This window comes from Oncorhynchus mykiss, unplaced genomic scaffold (assembly GCF_013265735.2).
Source record: "Oncorhynchus mykiss isolate Arlee unplaced genomic scaffold, USDA_OmykA_1.1 un_scaffold_402, whole genome shotgun sequence".
Lineage (NCBI taxonomy): Eukaryota > Metazoa > Chordata > Actinopteri > Salmoniformes > Salmonidae > Oncorhynchus > Oncorhynchus mykiss.
The window spans coordinates 68,195-80,331 of record NW_023493849.1 but is presented as its reverse complement, the minus strand read 5'-3'; the positions used below and the strand labels follow the sequence as shown (position 1 = coordinate 80,331).

The window sequence follows — 12,137 nt, the reverse complement described above, 5'->3', positions numbered from 1 at the left end:
CCCAGCAATAATCTTTTCCGTTTTCTGGCTTTCGTTGATCTCCATGTCCAGCCCTTATATTTTGCTTCAAAATGAGGAGTTTTAAAATGTTCCTTTCAGGACAACCTTTGACCTTCATACGTAGAAGAACCTTGTACTTTCTAACAACTTTTTGGTAGCTTGTGAGCGTCATAGAGCAAATCATGTTACATGTGCATGTTCGATAGAGTCTCAGCTTTTCATAGATAGCTTTTAGTAGTTTGTAATTCAAACCTTTCTGACTCTACAGATGTTTCTGTAAAAAAAAGACCCGGGCCTGGGCACCTTCGGAATCCGTCTTTGTCTCACAAACACAGCTCTATCTCAGCCCCCGTTAATCACACAGACTAACTCTTGGTACCACTGGATGCAGAAGACAGAGACGAATCTGATGGTACAACCCATACGTCTATAGCTAAAACACACAATGTTTAAAAGGGGGTAGAATTCAACACAAATAACCGGCTTTGAAATATGGATGGCTGTCCATCAACATTAGGTCATATTTTACCTGTTGGCAACCAGCATCGCTGACCATTTTTCTCAATTGAGAAACCTAGCAATTCTCCATAATTAACATAATTTGATTGCAACAACTGTTGATGCTGAGAATGCAACACAAACCGCTGGTGCAAATGCTCTTTTCAAGATGCTCCACCTTGATCACAACAACTTACGCACCAAGACTATACTTTCAGGGATCATTTCTATAGTGCGTTACTTGAGAAATGTGTGTATAAAGTGGTAGATCTCGCTATCCATGATGACGATTCAAGATATTCCCATTCAGAGCATGAATCTGGTGGCTAGAAATGACCTTGCTCATTTTTCTTCCACCTTTGATGACTGTTCCTTGTTCTTCAATGAATGTGGATGAAGGGAATATGTTCTGACTGGATGATAACCATGTACAATAAAAGCTACTGAAATGTCTCCCAAATCCTTATCGTTAGTAAAATAAAACCTCTTGAATCAGTCCTGAGACCCCAGCAATAATCTTTTCCGTTTTCTGGCTTTCGTTGATCTCCATGTCCAGCCCTTATATTTTGCTTCAAAATGAGGAGTTTTAAAATTTTCCTTTCAGGACAACCTTTGACCTTCATACGTAGAAGAACCTTGTACTTTCTAACAACGTTTTGGTAGCTTGTGAGCGTCATAGAGCAAAACATGTTACATGTGCATGTTCGATAGAGTCTCAGCTTTTCATAGATAGCTTTTAGTAGTTTGTAATTCAAACCTTTCTGACTCTACAGATGTTTCTTTAAAAAAAAGACCCGGGCCTGGGCACCTTCGGAATCCGTCTTTGTCTCACAAACACAGCTCTATCTCAGCCCCCGTTAATCACACAGACTAACTCTTGTTACCACTGGATGCAGAAGACAGAGACGAATCTGATGGTACAACCCATACGTCTATAGCTAAAACACACAATGTTTAAAAGGGGGTAGAATTCAACACAAATAACCGGCTTTGAAATATGGATGGCTGTCCATCAACATTAGGTCATATTTTACCTGTTGGCAACCAGCATCGCTGACCATTTTTCTCAATTGAGAAACCTAGCAATTCTCCATAATTAACATAATTTGATTGCAACAACTGTTGATGCTGAGAATGCAACACAAACCGCTGGTGCAAATGCTCTTTTCAAGATGCTCCACCTTGATCACAACAACTTACGCACCAAGACTATACTTTCAGGGATCATTTCTATAGTGCGTTACTTGAGAAATGTGTGTATAAAGTGGTAGATCTCGCTATCCATGATGACGATTCAAGATATTCCCATTCAGAGCATGAATCTGGTGGCTAGAAATGACCTTGCTCATTTTTCTTCCACCTTTGATGACTGTTCCTTGTTCTTCAATGAATGTGGATGAAGGGAATATGTTCTGACTGGATGATAACCATGTACAATAAAAGCTACTGAAATGTCTCCCAAATCCTTATCGTTAGTAAAATAAAACCTCTTGAATCAGTCCTGAGACCCCAGCAATAATCTTTTCCGTTTTCTGGCTTTCGTTGATCTCCATGTCCAGCCCTTATATTTTGCTTCAAAATGAGGAGTTTTAAAATTTTCCTTTCAGGACAACCTTTGACCTTCATACGTAGAAGAACCTTGTACTTTCTAACAACGTTTTGGTAGCTTGTGAGCGTCATAGAGCAAAACATGTTACATGTGCATGTTCGATAGAGTCTCAGATTTTCATAGATAGCTTTTAGTAGTTTGTAATTCAAACCTTTCTGACTCTACAGATGTTTCTTTAAAAAAAAGACCCGGGCCTGGGCACCTTCGGAATCCGTCTTTGTCTCACAAACACAGCTCTATCTCAGCCCCCGTTAATCACACAGACTAACTCTTGTTACCACTGGATGCAGAAGACAGAGACGAATCTGATGGTACAACCCATACGTCTATAGCTAAAACACACAATGTTTAAAAGGGGGTAGAATTCAACACAAATAACCGGCTTTGAAATATGGATGGCTGTCCATCAACATTAGGTCATATTTTACCTGTTGGCAACCAGCATCGCTGACCATTTTTCTCAATTGAGAAACCTAGCAATTCTCCATAATTAACATAATTTGATTGCAACAACTGTTGATGCTAATGTTACTTGAGAAATGTGTGTCTAAAGTGGTAGATCTCGCTATCCATGATGACGATTCAAGATATTCCCATTCAGAGCATGAATCTGGTGGCTAGAAATGACCTTGCTCATTTTTCTTCCACCTTTGATGACTGTTCCTTGTTCTTCAATGAACGTGGATGAAGAGAATATGTTCTGAGTGGATGATAACCATGTACAATAAAAGCTACTGAAATGTCTCCCAAATCCTTATCGTTAGTAAAATAAAACCTCTTGAATCAGTCCTGAGACCCCAGCAATAATCTTTTCCGTTTTCTGGCTTTCGTTGATCTCCATGTCCAGCCCTTATATTTTGCTTCAAAATGAGGAGTTTTAAAATTTTCCTTTCAGGACAACCTTTGACCTTCATACGTAGAAGAACCTTGTACTTTCTAACAACGTTTTGGTAGCTTGTGAGCGTCATAGAGCAAAACATGTTACATGTGCATGTTCGATAGAGTCTCAGATTTTCATAGATAGCTTTTAGTAGTTTGTAATTCAAACCTTTCTGACTCTACAGATGTTTCTTTAAAAAAAAGACCCGGGCCTGGGCACCTTCGGAATCCGTCTTTGTCTCACAAACACAGCTCTATCTCAGCCCCCGTTAATCACACAGACTAACTCTTGTTACCACTGGATGCAGAAGACAGAGACGAATCTGATGGTACAACCCATACGTCTATAGCTAAAACACACAATGTTTAAAAGGGGGTAGAATTCAACACAAATAACCGGCTTTGAAATATGGATGGCTGTCCATCAACATTAGGTCATATTTTACCTGTTGGCAACCAGCATCGCTGACCATTTTTCTCAATTGAGAAACCTAGCAATTCTCCATAATTAACATAATTTGATTGCAACAACTGTTGATGCTAATGTTACTTGAGAAATGTGTGTCTAAAGTGGTAGATCTCGCTATCCATGATGACGATTCAAGATATTCCCATTCAGAGCATGAATCTGGTGGCTAGAAATGACCTTGCTCATTTTTCTTCCACCTTTGATGACTGTTCCTTGTTCTTCAATGAACGTGGATGAAGAGAATATGTTCTGAGTGGATGATAACCATGTACAATAAAAGCTACTGAAATGTCTCCCAAATCCTTATCGTTAGTAAAATAAAACCTCTTGAATCAGTCCTGAGACCCCAGCAATAATCTTTTCCGTTTTCTGGCTTTCGTTGATCTCCATGTCCAGCCCTTATATTTTGCTTCAAAATGAGGAGTTTTAAAATTTTCCTTTCAGGACAACCTTTGACCTTCATACGTAGAAGAACCTTGTACTTTCTAACAACGTTTTGGTAGCTTGTGAGCGTCATAGAGCAAAACATGTTACATGTGCATGTTCGATAGAGTCTCAGATTTTCATAGATAGCTTTTAGTAGTTTGTAATTCAAACCTTTCTGACTCTACAGATGTTTCTTTAAAAAAAAGACCCGGGCCTGGGCACCTTCGGAATCCGTCTTTGTCTCACAAACACAGCTCTATCTCAGCCCCCGTTAATCACACAGACTAACTCTTGTTACCACTGGATGCAGAAGACAGAGACGAATCTGATGGTACAACCCATACGTCTATAGCTAAAACACACAATGTTTAAAAGGGGGTAGAATTCAACACAAATAACCGGCTTTGAAATATGGATGGCTGTCCATCAACATTAGGTCATATTTTACCTGTTGGCAACCAGCATCGCTGACCATTTTTCTCAATTGAGAAACCTAGCAATTCTCCATAATTAACATAATTTGATTGCAACAACTGTTGATGCTAATGTTACTTGAGAAATGTGTGTCTAAAGTGGTAGATCTCGCTATCCATGATGACGATTCAAGATATTCCCATTCAGAGCATGAATCTGGTGGCTAGAAATGACCTTGCTCATTTTTCTTCCACCTTTGATGACTGTTCCTTGTTCTTCAATGAACGTGGATGAAGGGAATATGTTCTGAGTGGATGATAACCATGTACAATAAAAGCTACTGAAATGTCTCCCAAATCCTTATCGTTAGTAAAATAAAATCTCTTGAATCAGTCCTGAGACCCCAGCAATAATCTTTTCCGTTTTCTGGCTTTCGTTGATCTCCATGTCCAGCCCTTATATTTTGCTTCAAAATGAGGAGTTTTAAAATGTTCCTTTCAGGACAACCTTTGACCTTCATACGTAGAAGAACCTTGTACTTTCTAACAACGTTTTGGTAGCTTGTGAGCGTCATAGAGCAAAACATGTTACATGTGCATGTTCGATAGAGTCTCAGCTTTTCATAGATAGCTTTTAGTAGTTTGTAATTCAAACCTTTCTGACTCTACAGATGTTTCTTTAAAAAAAAGACCCGGGCCTGGGCACCTTCGGAATCCGTCTTTGTCTCACAAACACAGCTCTATCTCAGCCCCCGTTAATCACACAGACTAACTCTTGTTACCACTGGATGCAGAAGACAGAGACGAATCTGATGGTACAACCCATACGTCTATAGCTAAAACACACAATGTTTAAAAGGGGGTAGAATTCAACACAAATAACCGGCTTTGAAATATGGATGGCTGTCCATCAACATTAGGTCATATTTTACCTGTTGGCAACCAGCATCGCTGACCATTTTTCTCAATTGAGAAACCTAGCAATTCTCCATAATTAACATAATTTGATTGCAACAACTGTTGATGCTGAGAATGCAACACAAACCGCTGGTGCAAATGCTCTTTTCAAGATGCTCCACCTTGATCACAACAACTTACGCACCAAGACTATACTTTCAGGGATCATTTCTATAGTGCGTTACTTGAGAAATGTGTGTATAAAGTGGTAGATCTCGCTATCCATGATGACGATTCAAGATATTCCCATTCAGAGCATGAATCTGGTGGCTAGAAATGACCTTGCTCATTTTTCTTCCACCTTTGATGACTGTTCCTTGTTCTTCAATGAATGTGGATGAAGGGAATATGTTCTGACTGGATGATAACCATGTACAATAAAAGCTACTGAAATGTCTCCCAAATCCTTATCGTTAGTAAAATAAAACCTCTTGAATCAGTCCTGAGACCCCAGCAATAATCTTTTCCGTTTTCTGGCTTTCGTTGATCTCCATGTCCAGCCCTTATATTTTGCTTCAAAATGAGGAGTTTTAAAATTTTCCTTTCAGGACAACCTTTGACCTTCATACGTAGAAGAACCTTGTACTTTCTAACAACGTTTTGGTAGCTTGTGAGCGTCATAGAGCAAAACATGTTACATGTGCATGTTCGATAGAGTCTCAGATTTTCATAGATAGCTTTTAGTAGTTTGTAATTCAAACCTTTCTGACTCTACAGATGTTTCTTTAAAAAAAAGACCCGGGCCTGGGCACCTTCGGAATCCGTCTTTGTCTCACAAACACAGCTCTATCTCAGCCCCCGTTAATCACACAGACTAACTCTTGTTACCACTGGATGCAGAAGACAGAGACGAATCTGATGGTACAACCCATACGTCTATAGCTAAAACACACAATGTTTAAAAGGGGGTAGAATTCAACACAAATAACCGGCTTTGAAATATGGATGGCTGTCCATCAACATTAGGTCATATTTTACCTGTTGGCAACCAGCATCGCTGACCATTTTTCTCAATTGAGAAACCTAGCAATTCTCCATAATTAACATAATTTGATTGCAACAACTGTTGATGCTAATGTTACTTGAGAAATGTGTGTCTAAAGTGGTAGATCTCGCTATCCATGATGACGATTCAAGATATTCCCATTCAGAGCATGAATCTGGTGGCTAGAAATGACCTTGCTCATTTTTCTTCCACCTTTGATGACTGTTCCTTGTTCTTCAATGAACGTGGATGAAGAGAATATGTTCTGAGTGGATGATAACCATGTACAATAAAAGCTACTGAAATGTCTCCCAAATCCTTATCGTTAGTAAAATAAAACCTCTTGAATCAGTCCTGAGACCCCAGCAATAATCTTTTCCGTTTTCTGGCTTTCGTTGATCTCCATGTCCAGCCCTTATATTTTGCTTCAAAATGAGGAGTTTTAAAATTTTCCTTTCAGGACAACCTTTGACCTTCATACGTAGAAGAACCTTGTACTTTCTAACAACGTTTTGGTAGCTTGTGAGCGTCATAGAGCAAAACATGTTACATGTGCATGTTCGATAGAGTCTCAGATTTTCATAGATAGCTTTTAGTAGTTTGTAATTCAAACCTTTCTGACTCTACAGATGTTTCTTTAAAAAAAAGACCCGGGCCTGGGCACCTTCGGAATCCGTCTTTGTCTCACAAACACAGCTCTATCTCAGCCCCCGTTAATCACACAGACTAACTCTTGTTACCACTGGATGCAGAAGACAGAGACGAATCTGATGGTACAACCCATACGTCTATAGCTAAAACACACAATGTTTAAAAGGGGGTAGAATTCAACACAAATAACCGGCTTTGAAATATGGATGGCTGTCCATCAACATTAGGTCATATTTTACCTGTTGGCAACCAGCATCGCTGACCATTTTTCTCAATTGAGAAACCTAGCAATTCTCCATAATTAACATAATTTGATTGCAACAACTGTTGATGCTAATGTTACTTGAGAAATGTGTGTCTAAAGTGGTAGATCTCGCTATCCATGATGACGATTCAAGATATTCCCATTCAGAGCATGAATCTGGTGGCTAGAAATGACCTTGCTCATTTTTCTTCCACCTTTGATGACTGTTCCTTGTTCTTCAATGAACGTGGATGAAGGGAATATGTTCTGAGTGGATGATAACCATGTACAATAAAAGCTACTGAAATGTCTCCCAAATCCTTATCGTTAGTAAAATAAAACCTCTTGAATCAGTCCTGAGACCCCAGCAATAATCTTTTCCGTTTTCTGGCTTTCGTTGATCTCCATGTCCAGCCCTTATATTTTGCTTCAAAATGAGGAGTTTTAAAATGTTCCTTTCAGGACAACCTTTGACCTTCATACGTAGAAGAACCTTGTACTTTCTAACAACTTTTTGGTAGCTTGTGAGCGTCATAGAGCAAATCATGTTACATGTGCATGTTCGATAGAGTCTCAGCTTTTCATAGATAGCTTTTAGTAGTTTGTAATTCAAACCTTTCTGACTCTACAGATGTTTCTGTAAAAAAAAGACCCGGGCCTGGGCACCTTCGGAATCCGTCTTTGTCTCACAAACACAGCTCTATCTCAGCCCCCGTTAATCACACAGACTAACTCTTGGTACCACTGGATGCAGAAGACAGAGACGAATCTGATGGTACAACCCATACGTCTATAGCTAAAACACACAATGTTTAAAAGGGGGTAGAATTCAACACAAATAACCGGCTTTGAAATATGGATGGCTGTCCATCAACATTAGGTCATATTTTACCTGTTGGCAACCAGCATCGCTGACCATTTTTCTCAATTGAGAAACCTAGCAATTCTCCATAATTAACATAATTTGATTGCAACAACTGTTGATGCTAATGTTACTTGAGAAATGTGTGTCTAAAGTGGTAGATCTCGCTATCCATGATGACGATTCAAGATATTCCCATTCAGAGCATGAATCTGGTGGCTAGAAATGACCTTGCTCATTTTTCTTCCACCTTTGATGACTGTTCCTTGTTCTTCAATGAACGTGGATGAAGAGAATATGTTCTGAGTGGATGATAACCATGTACAATAAAAGCTACTGAAATGTCTCCCAAATCCTTATCGTTAGTAAAATAAAACCTCTTGAATCAGTCCTGAGACCCCAGCAATAATCTTTTCCGTTTTCTGGCTTTCGTTGATCTCCATGTCCAGCCCTTATATTTTGCTTCAAAATGAGGAGTTTTAAAATTTTCCTTTCAGGACAACCTTTGACCTTCATACGTAGAAGAACCTTGTACTTTCTAACAACGTTTTGGTAGCTTGTGAGCGTCATAGAGCAAAACATGTTACATGTGCATGTTCGATAGAGTCTCAGATTTTCATAGATAGCTTTTAGTAGTTTGTAATTCAAACCTTTCTGACTCTACAGATGTTTCTTTAAAAAAAAGACCCGGGCCTGGGCACCTTCGGAATCCGTCTTTGTCTCACAAACACAGCTCTATCTCAGCCCCCGTTAATCACACAGACTAACTCTTGTTACCACTGGATGCAGAAGACAGAGACGAATCTGATGGTACAACCCATACGTCTATAGCTAAAACACACAATGTTTAAAAGGGGGTAGAATTCAACACAAATAACCGGCTTTGAAATATGGATGGCTGTCCATCAACATTAGGTCATATTTTACCTGTTGGCAACCAGCATCGCTGACCATTTTTCTCAATTGAGAAACCTAGCAATTCTCCATAATTAACATAATTTGATTGCAACAACTGTTGATGCTGAGAATGCAACACAAACCGCTGGTGCAAATGCTCTTTTCAAGATGCTCCACCTTGATCACAACAACTTACGCACCAAGACTATACTTTCAGGGATCATTTCTATAGTGCGTTACTTGAGAAATGTGTGTATAAAGTGGTAGATCTCGCTATCCATGATGACGATTCAAGATATTCCCATTCAGAGCATGAATCTGGTGGCTAGAAATGACCTTGCTCATTTTTCTTCCACCTTTGATGACTGTTCCTTGTTCTTCAATGAATGTGGATGAAGGGAATATGTTCTGACTGGATGATAACCATGTACAATAAAAGCTACTGAAATGTCTCCCAAATCCTTATCGTTAGTAAAATAAAACCTCTTGAATCAGTCCTGAGACCCCAGCAATAATCTTTTCCGTTTTCTGGCTTTCGTTGATCTCCATGTCCAGCCCTTATATTTTGCTTCAAAATGAGGAGTTTTAAAATTTTCCTTTCAGGACAACCTTTGACCTTCATACGTAGAAGAACCTTGTACTTTCTAACAACGTTTTGGTAGCTTGTGAGCGTCATAGAGCAAAACATGTTACATGTGCATGTTCGATAGAGTCTCAGATTTTCATAGATAGCTTTTAGTAGTTTGTAATTCAAACCTTTCTGACTCTACAGATGTTTCTTTAAAAAAAAGACCCGGGCCTGGGCACCTTCGGAATCCGTCTTTGTCTCACAAACACAGCTCTATCTCAGCCCCCGTTAATCACACAGACTAACTCTTGTTACCACTGGATGCAGAAGACAGAGACGAATCTGATGGTACAACCCATACGTCTATAGCTAAAACACACAATGTTTAAAAGGGGGTAGAATTCAACACAAATAACCGGCTTTGAAATATGGATGGCTGTCCATCAACATTAGGTCATATTTTACCTGTTGGCAACCAGCATCGCTGACCATTTTTCTCAATTGAGAAACCTAGCAATTCTCCATAATTAACATAATTTGATTGCAACAACTGTTGATGCTAATGTTACTTGAGAAATGTGTGTCTAAAGTGGTAGATCTCGCTATCCATGATGACGATTCAAGATATTCCCATTCAGAGCATGAATCTGGTGGCTAGAAATGACCTTGCTCATTTTTCTTCCACCTTTGATGACTGTTCCTTGTTCTTCAATGAACGTGGATGAAGAGAATATGTTCTGAGTGGATGATAACCATGTACAATAAAAGCTACTGAAATGTCTCCCAAATCCTTATCGTTAGTAAAATAAAACCTCTTGAATCAGTCCTGAGACCCCAGCAATAATCTTTTCCGTTTTCTGGCTTTCGTTGATCTCCATGTCCAGCCCTTATATTTTGCTTCAAAATGAGGAGTTTTAAAATTTTCCTTTCAGGACAACCTTTGACCTTCATACGTAGAAGAACCTTGTACTTTCTAACAACGTTTTGGTAGCTTGTGAGCGTCATAGAGCAAAACATGTTACATGTGCATGTTCGATAGAGTCTCAGATTTTCATAGATAGCTTTTAGTAGTTTGTAATTCAAACCTTTCTGACTCTACAGATGTTTCTTTAAAAAAAAGACCCGGGCCTGGGCACCTTCGGAATCCGTCTTTGTCTCACAAACACAGCTCTATCTCAGCCCCCGTTAATCACACAGACTAACTCTTGTTACCACTGGATGCAGAAGACAGAGACGAATCTGATGGTACAACCCATACGTCTATAGCTAAAACACACAATGTTTAAAAGGGGGTAGAATTCAACACAAATAACCGGCTTTGAAATATGGATGGCTGTCCATCAACATTAGGTCATATTTTACCTGTTGGCAACCAGCATCGCTGACCATTTTTCTCAATTGAGAAACCTAGCAATTCTCCATAATTAACATAATTTGATTGCAACAACTGTTGATGCTAATGTTACTTGAGAAATGTGTGTCTAAAGTGGTAGATCTCGCTATCCATGATGACGATTCAAGATATTCCCATTCAGAGCATGAATCTGGTGGCTAGAAATGACCTTGCTCATTTTTCTTCCACCTTTGATGACTGTTCCTTGTTCTTCAATGAACGTGGATGAAGGGAATATGTTCTGAGTGGATGATAACCATGTACAATAAAAGCTACTGAAATGTCTCCCAAATCCTTATCGTTAGTAAAATAAAACCTCTTGAATCAGTCCTGAGACCCCAGCAATAATCTTTTCCGTTTTCTGGCTTTCGTTGATCTCCATGTCCAGCCCTTATATTTTGCTTCAAAATGAGGAGTTTTAAAATGTTCCTTTCAGGACAACCTTTGACCTTCATACGTAGAAGAACCTTGTACTTTCTAACAACTTTTTGGTAGCTTGTGAGCGTCATAGAGCAAATCATGTTACATGTGCATGTTCGATAGAGTCTCAGCTTTTCATAGATAGCTTTTAGTAGTTTGTAATTCAAACCTTTCTGACTCTACAGATGTTTCTGTAAAAAAAAGACCCGGGCCTGGGCACCTTCGGAATCCGTCTTTGTCTCACAAACACAGCTCTATCTCAGCCCCCGTTAATCACACAGACTAACTCTTGGTACCACTGGATGCAGAAGACAGAGACGAATCTGATGGTACAACCCATACGTCTATAGCTAAAACACACAATGTTTAAAAGGGGGTAGAATTCAACACAAATAACCGGCTTTGAAATATGGATGGCTGTCCATCAACATTAGGTCATATTTTACCTGTTGGCAACCAGCATCGCTGACCATTTTTCTCAATTGAGAAACCTAGCAATTCTCCATAATTAACATAATTTGATTGCAACAACTGTTGATGCTAATGTTACTTGAGAAATGTGTGTCTAAAGTGGTAGATCTCGCTATCCATGATGACGATTCAAGATATTCCCATTCAGAGCATGAATCTGGTGGCTAGAAATGACCTTGCTCATTTTTCTTCCACCTTTGATGACTGTTCCTTGTTCTTCAATGAACGTGGATGAAGAGAATATGTTCTGAGTGGATGATAACCATGTACAATAAAAGCTACTGAAATGTCTCCCAAATCCTTATCGTTAGTAAAATAAAACCTCTTGAATCAGTCCTGAGACCCCAGCAATAATCTTTTCCGTTTTCTGGCTTTCGTTGATCTCCATGTCCAGC

At 39.2% G+C, this 12,137-nt stretch overlaps 13 non-coding genes across 13 annotated transcripts; all 13 read left to right on the top strand.

Annotated features, from left to right (window-relative positions):
- Window positions 1-700: 700 nt before the first annotated feature.
- LOC118955093 lies at window positions 701-916 on the top strand. Its single transcript, XR_005044960.1, has one exon. It is a non-coding gene; the product is annotated as a small nucleolar RNA U3 (small nucleolar RNA).
- Window positions 917-1,703: 787 nt separating this feature from the next.
- Window positions 1,704-1,919, top strand: LOC118955092. The gene has a single exon (XR_005044959.1). It is a non-coding gene; the product is annotated as a small nucleolar RNA U3 (small nucleolar RNA).
- Window positions 1,920-2,597: 678 nt separating this feature from the next.
- Window positions 2,598-2,816, top strand: LOC118955142. The gene has a single exon (XR_005045007.1). It is a non-coding gene; the product is annotated as a small nucleolar RNA U3 (small nucleolar RNA).
- A 678-nt stretch (window positions 2,817-3,494) lies between these two features.
- LOC118955141 lies at window positions 3,495-3,713 on the top strand. Its single transcript, XR_005045006.1, has one exon. It is a non-coding gene; the product is annotated as a small nucleolar RNA U3 (small nucleolar RNA).
- Window positions 3,714-4,391: 678 nt separating this feature from the next.
- On the top strand, window positions 4,392-4,610 carry LOC118955116. The gene has a single exon (XR_005044983.1). It is a non-coding gene; the product is annotated as a small nucleolar RNA U3 (small nucleolar RNA).
- Window positions 4,611-5,397: 787 nt separating this feature from the next.
- On the top strand, window positions 5,398-5,613 carry LOC118955091. The gene has a single exon (XR_005044958.1). It is a non-coding gene; the product is annotated as a small nucleolar RNA U3 (small nucleolar RNA).
- Window positions 5,614-6,291: 678 nt separating this feature from the next.
- Window positions 6,292-6,510, top strand: LOC118955140. Its single transcript, XR_005045005.1, has one exon. It is a non-coding gene; the product is annotated as a small nucleolar RNA U3 (small nucleolar RNA).
- A 678-nt stretch (window positions 6,511-7,188) lies between these two features.
- Window positions 7,189-7,407, top strand: LOC118955115. The gene has a single exon (XR_005044982.1). It is a non-coding gene; the product is annotated as a small nucleolar RNA U3 (small nucleolar RNA).
- Window positions 7,408-8,085: 678 nt separating this feature from the next.
- LOC118955139 lies at window positions 8,086-8,304 on the top strand. Its single transcript, XR_005045004.1, has one exon. It is a non-coding gene; the product is annotated as a small nucleolar RNA U3 (small nucleolar RNA).
- Window positions 8,305-9,091: 787 nt separating this feature from the next.
- Window positions 9,092-9,307, top strand: LOC118955090. The gene has a single exon (XR_005044957.1). It is a non-coding gene; the product is annotated as a small nucleolar RNA U3 (small nucleolar RNA).
- Window positions 9,308-9,985: 678 nt separating this feature from the next.
- On the top strand, window positions 9,986-10,204 carry LOC118955138. The gene has a single exon (XR_005045003.1). It is a non-coding gene; the product is annotated as a small nucleolar RNA U3 (small nucleolar RNA).
- A 678-nt stretch (window positions 10,205-10,882) lies between these two features.
- On the top strand, window positions 10,883-11,101 carry LOC118955114. Its single transcript, XR_005044981.1, has one exon. It is a non-coding gene; the product is annotated as a small nucleolar RNA U3 (small nucleolar RNA).
- A 678-nt stretch (window positions 11,102-11,779) lies between these two features.
- On the top strand, window positions 11,780-11,998 carry LOC118955137. The gene has a single exon (XR_005045002.1). It is a non-coding gene; the product is annotated as a small nucleolar RNA U3 (small nucleolar RNA).
- Window positions 11,999-12,137: the final 139 nt, after the last annotated feature.